General features: G+C 36.1%; 1 non-coding gene across 1 annotated transcript; it reads left to right on the forward strand.

Moving 5' to 3' along the window:
• Positions 1 to 500: 500 nt before the first annotated feature.
• Positions 501 to 607, forward strand: LOC141662621 (small nucleolar RNA R71). The gene has a single exon (XR_012550727.1). It is a non-coding gene; the product is annotated as a small nucleolar RNA R71 (small nucleolar RNA).
• The last annotated feature ends 5,142 nt before the right edge of the window (positions 608 to 5,749 follow it).

Consider the following 5,749-nt stretch of genomic DNA (forward strand, 5'->3'; position numbering starts at 1 on the left):
TAAACTGTTTACTCACTCCTTGCTGATATGGTGGCTGAATAGCATTCTGATTATTCCCCCAGCTGAAATTTGGATGATTTCTGTTATTAGGATGATAGGTCGCTGGCACAGGCTGCTGTTGTCGCTGATAATTATTCACATACTGAACAGATTCATTGACAAGAGAACACTGATCCGTAGCATGAGAACCTGCACAAAGCTCACAAACCATAGCTATTTGATTAACTCCATACATAGCCAGAGAATCAACCTTCATTGATAGCGCTTGGAGCTGGGCTGCAATAGCGGTGGCTGCATCAACTTCCAGAATACCTGCGACCTTGCCTGACGTCATCCTCTGAGTTGGGTTTTGATGCTCATTTGCAGCCATCGTCTCTATAAGATTATACGCCTCAGTATAGCTTTTAGCCCATAAGGCTCCTCCAGCTGCTGCATCGAGCATGGGCCGAGATTGGGCCCCCAAACCATTATAAAAACCAGTGATCACCATCCAATCTGGCATTCCATGATGTGGACATTTTCTCAACATTTCCTTGTAGCGTTCCCAAGCCTCGCACATAGATTCTGTAGGTTGCTGCGCAAACTGAGTAAGAGCACTCCTCATAGCAGCAGTCTTTGCCATTGGATAAAACTTCACCAGAAACTTTTGCGCAAGATCTTGCCACGTAGTGATGGACCCAGCTGGTTCAGAATGTAACCAGTCTTTAGCCTTATCCCTCAGTGAGAATGGGAAAAGCCTCAACTTGATAGCCTCATCAGTCACGCCATTATACTTAAAAGTGCTGCAGATCTCGACAAAATTTCTTATGTGCATGTTGGGGTCTTCAGTTGCCGCTCCTCCAAAAGAAACAGAATTCTGCACCATCTGAATAGTGCCCGACTTGATTTCAAAGGTGTTAGCTTGAATAGCCGGATGAAGGATGCTTGACTGAATGTCATCAATTTTAGGCCGAGAAAAATCCATAAGAGCTGGATCAGCTTGAACAATACGATCTCCCATGTTTACTGGTTCTTTCTGCTCAGTTCCTGAATCGGAATCCTCAAAATCTAACTTCTCCGGAATATCAAGAACTTCGTCTGTCTCCTCAGCTGTATCTAAAGTCCTCTTGCGAGCACGAGAACGAGTTAGCATAAACGCTTGCTAAAGTACCTGAAACACAACCAAAAAGAGTAAGTAACTACTACGTCCTAATCACTGAGTCCTAATGACCAATGATGGTAAGTACATAAACTAAACAAATACGCAGAGTCCCCGGCAGCGGCGCCAAAAACTTGTTAGGGCGAAAACACGCACTAATATTCACGCAAGTATACGCGTTCGCAAGTAATATAGAATACTTTCTAGTTCGTTCCCTCAGAGACTCAGACTAAATTATTGTCTAATTAAACTCACTCACCAATGTATGATTACTTCTCAATGTTAAGATAATAACACTTAAAATTGTTGATTAAATATTAACTATAATTAACTACTCAATTAACCACTTAACTAACACTTCAATTTATCAATAATAAAAGACTCATGAGATCACAACTTCATTATTACTTCCTTCTATAGCCATTGTTATTAACTTTAGCATGTGACAGTGATGACATTAATCGAATAACACGAAACTGATAAAAGCCAACTTTCATTGTACTAATACCATTCTACCAAGCATCCACAATTAAGATAGAAGTTGAATAGTCATCAATTATGTTGAGTTCCTATATGTCTACAGAAATTGACAACACAACGATTTAAGCACAAGTTATCCCTTTTGATTACATAGGGCAAATAAAACTGTTAGAGTTACCCACTAATCATGCACAACGTACATGAACCTATGCTAGCATGGCAAGTTCTAAATCTCAAGATCCACCGTCGCTTCACAAGAGATTAACACCCTATCTTATATGTTCGCGACGCACATAAGACGAATACGCACAACCAATACTAGATATCATGCAATCATCACACACTAAAGTATTAAACAATTAACTAAAGAATTCCATAATAAATCCGTCGTAACCCCATGATCACGATTAGCCCATAATAGAACTTATCGCCATCATGGGTTCATATGAAATCATGACAAACAACACAAGAAAATAATAACTACACTAATTATATTAAAACAGAGTACGTCACAAGAGTAAATAAGTCAAAGCAAGAAAACTAGCATCCAACGTTACAACGAAACAAGAATCACAAGAATATATGCTTCCTCTTCATTGCGGTGTGCTAAATCGGTCTTCTTCCTTATCTCCTTCGCTTCTTGCATAAAACACAATCTAAAACATAATCTCCTTAATACTCTCTGTGAAAACGTCTCAAATCTACCTATATAATAGTCCCATAAAACTCAGATTACATAGAAGTTGGAAGCCACACAGAAGTAGAAGTCTAAAATAATTCAGCTTTTTCCCCGACCTTGCGCGGCCGCTCAGCATATCTGCGCGGGCGCGCAGACTGCTGCGCGGCCGCTCAGCATTGCTGCGCGAGCGCGCAGGACCCTACTGGAAAAATTCCAAGCTTGCTCCGTTTCTTCGCCGTAATCTGCCCATTCCTTTCCTCTCGCAATGGTGAACACATGCCAAGGCTTATTCTTGATGATTCCTCCCCCAAAATGCAACTAATACCCTGAAATGCATAAACACTAGAAAAACGCATCAAATACACAAAATACTTGATTTCAAGACACCAATTTAAGCCATTTTAAGACGTTTTAAGTGGTATAAAATGCCACTTATCAGGATGCCGGAAAACCAACCGGAAAATGGCGGCAAAACATAAGGCAGGAACAGCCGAAGAAAGGAAGGAAGAAGACGGGAGAAAAAGAAAGGAAAAGGAGAGATAACAGAGGATCGAGAAGAGAGAAATAGAGACAAGTCGAGAGATAAGCCGAGACACCAAGGAAAATTGGTGTTTATCCCTATACTCAAATGACTGCTCACCCTCCTAAAACACCAACACATGACACGTGTCAAATTTTATTAGATATGTGTCGTTTTATTTTTATTTCGACCGACTGCAAGCCATTCACGTCATTTTAATCTATTTTTAATGGTATAATCTGTGAATAAATATTAATCAAAGCATTGCCAAAATAATCTTAAAATTTTATATATATCCCAAAATTAATTAAAATGTAAATTTCAAAATTTTAAAACCATTTCTGAAACGCAATTTATACCCGCTTTTAACAATTAAATGAATCAACGCGCGGGTGAAATTAATTCCAAAAATTTCCAAAATAATTTTAAAATTTTCAAAATATTATAAACTTCATAAAATATGAGTTTCGTAATTTTTTAAGAATTCTGGAATTAAATACTGATTTTCCAAATAAATGCAATCAAAAAATCATTTAAAGATAAATAATTAATGAAATATTGATTTCTCAGGTTTATAAAATCCTGAAAATAATTATTGAAATTATAAAATCATAAAAACAATTTTAGAGATGATCCAGATATTTATGAAAATAAAACTGCAATAAAATCACTTTTAAATGTGAAACAAAATAATACAACTCAATAATTAACTATGCAATTCAATCCCATACACCAATATATCACAAATAATTAATAAGAACCAACACGGAGTTGTCAAATCCAATAAACATATTTTATTTAATTAATTATTCAACAATTACACTTTTAAAATAATACAAAATATACGAGTCGTTATAAACTTTCCGAGAACTCTTATTTTTAGATCTGAGAAAAATTTGCAATATATCGTCTCAAAATACAACTACCTAGTCAGTCAACAATACCAAAATTCAGTCAAATCAAAACAAAAAAACCAAAATCTACTCTACACCATGAAAGCACTCCCAGACTCCATACAACCAAACTCAACAACAAAACTTGCTAATCTAATGGATCTGATCTATATATCGATCAACAAGCTCTTATACCAATGGTTAGGTCCAAAAGGTACATAGAATTGGGGGGGGGGGGGTGAATGTATGTTCTTTATTTTTAAAACTATTAATGCATGTGGCGGAAATTGAAACTTAAAAATGAAATAAATAAATACAAGAGATTTCACGGAGTGATTCTTATATTAAGAAAGTAAACCGCACAAAGTTTCTTACACGTTTTAATAATTATTCAAAGTTACAAATGTTAGTGTATACTGAAAATATTTATTTGAAGTATATACATTTATTTCTGGCCAGTTTAATTGAGAATCATTTGAATATTCACATGTTGTCTAATATTATATATTGTGAACAATCTAGTATCAAATGGGATACAGAATATTAGATTGTTAAATACGGTTATATAATATAATAAGGTTCACATCACATGTGGTGTTGGACAATCCACTGGTATGGCTGTAGTATTATTTAGATTAGTTTATATTGACTAATAAATAATGCTAGTATACTTTATGTATATTGAACAAGATCAAATTTAGAATTGTTCCCTTAATACTGATTAAGAAGGAGAACTAAGATTCTATGTTATTATTAATGCTTAGGTTCTTAATCCGGAAATAGTAATTGACACGTGTATATTATTTACATGCTTTGATTTATATATGAAATAATTCTTTTGAATTATATCATTATATTTTGGGTGATGGAATTATATACATGGTGGATATTATTTATTGAAGAAATCCATGTCCTGATAATATTCGGGTTAATGATGTCCCCTTGAAAGCTCAAAAAGATTTAATTATGTGAAACCCTGCAGGTGGAATTTATTCTGGCATAATTAAATAAAGGTTGAGTGGATGATCAAGGATAAAAGATATTAATTAAATAAATTATCAGTAATTTATTTAATTAATGGATATATGATATTTTAAACATGGGGAATTTAATTAGCAAATAATATTGGAACCGAATTAATTAAATTACGGTATTAGGAAAGGTGGTGCAAATATTAATTCTTTAGTGGATTGAATTAATATTTAATTACATTGGGCTAGGCTCAAGATGTAATTAGAAGGCCCAACCTAATTATTCATGGTCCCTATTGTAGCCTATATATATTCTTATTCTCTTCTTGCTTGGCAATTGTGTGAAAACATATTGCAGCCACCAAGGAGCAAGAAGAGAGGATAACTTGAGAAGACGGAGGTCACACTTCGCTCAAGGGAATTTGGGAATACAATAGAAGAGCGTGGAATCAACCATTAACAAGGTAATCTTCTTTTCGTAATCTTTATCGTAAAACGTAGTAACACCCCAAGTCCGTGGTTCCCAACAATTGGTATCAAGAGCCTGGTAATGGGTTCTACGTTTTATGATATAATGTCCATGTCGTAATTATATATGCGTGTATATAGTGTTTTGCTTGTATTGGTTTTGATGCAGGTTGTTAATCCACTATTATGGCCATGTATATTTTAATTATGTGTTTGGATCCCACGTGGTTTAATCGTGGTTAATTTTTGTTTTGGTTTCCACATGATTTAATCGTAGTTGTAATTTACACGAGGGTTGATCGTGTTAAAATAGATTTTACAAAATTAGTTTTGTATTAGATCTATTTTTTTTATAATTGTTCCGGGTATTTTATAATAGTTATGTGCGATCGGAAATCAATTCCGGTAGTTTTTTTTTGTTCCGCTGTGCGATTACATGGGGCTGCTGGGGTGCTGGGGCTGCTGGGGTGCTGGGGCTGCTGGGACTGCTGGGGTGCCGGGGCTGCTGGGGCTGCTGGGGCTGCTGGGGTGCTGGGCTGCCGGGGCTGCCGGGGCTGCTGGGCTGCTGGGGTGCCGGGGCTGCTGGGGTGCTGGGGGTGC

This window comes from Apium graveolens, chromosome 5 (genome assembly GCF_009905375.1).
Source record: "Apium graveolens cultivar Ventura chromosome 5, ASM990537v1, whole genome shotgun sequence".
In the NCBI taxonomy this organism is placed as follows: domain Eukaryota; kingdom Viridiplantae; phylum Streptophyta; class Magnoliopsida; order Apiales; family Apiaceae; genus Apium; species Apium graveolens.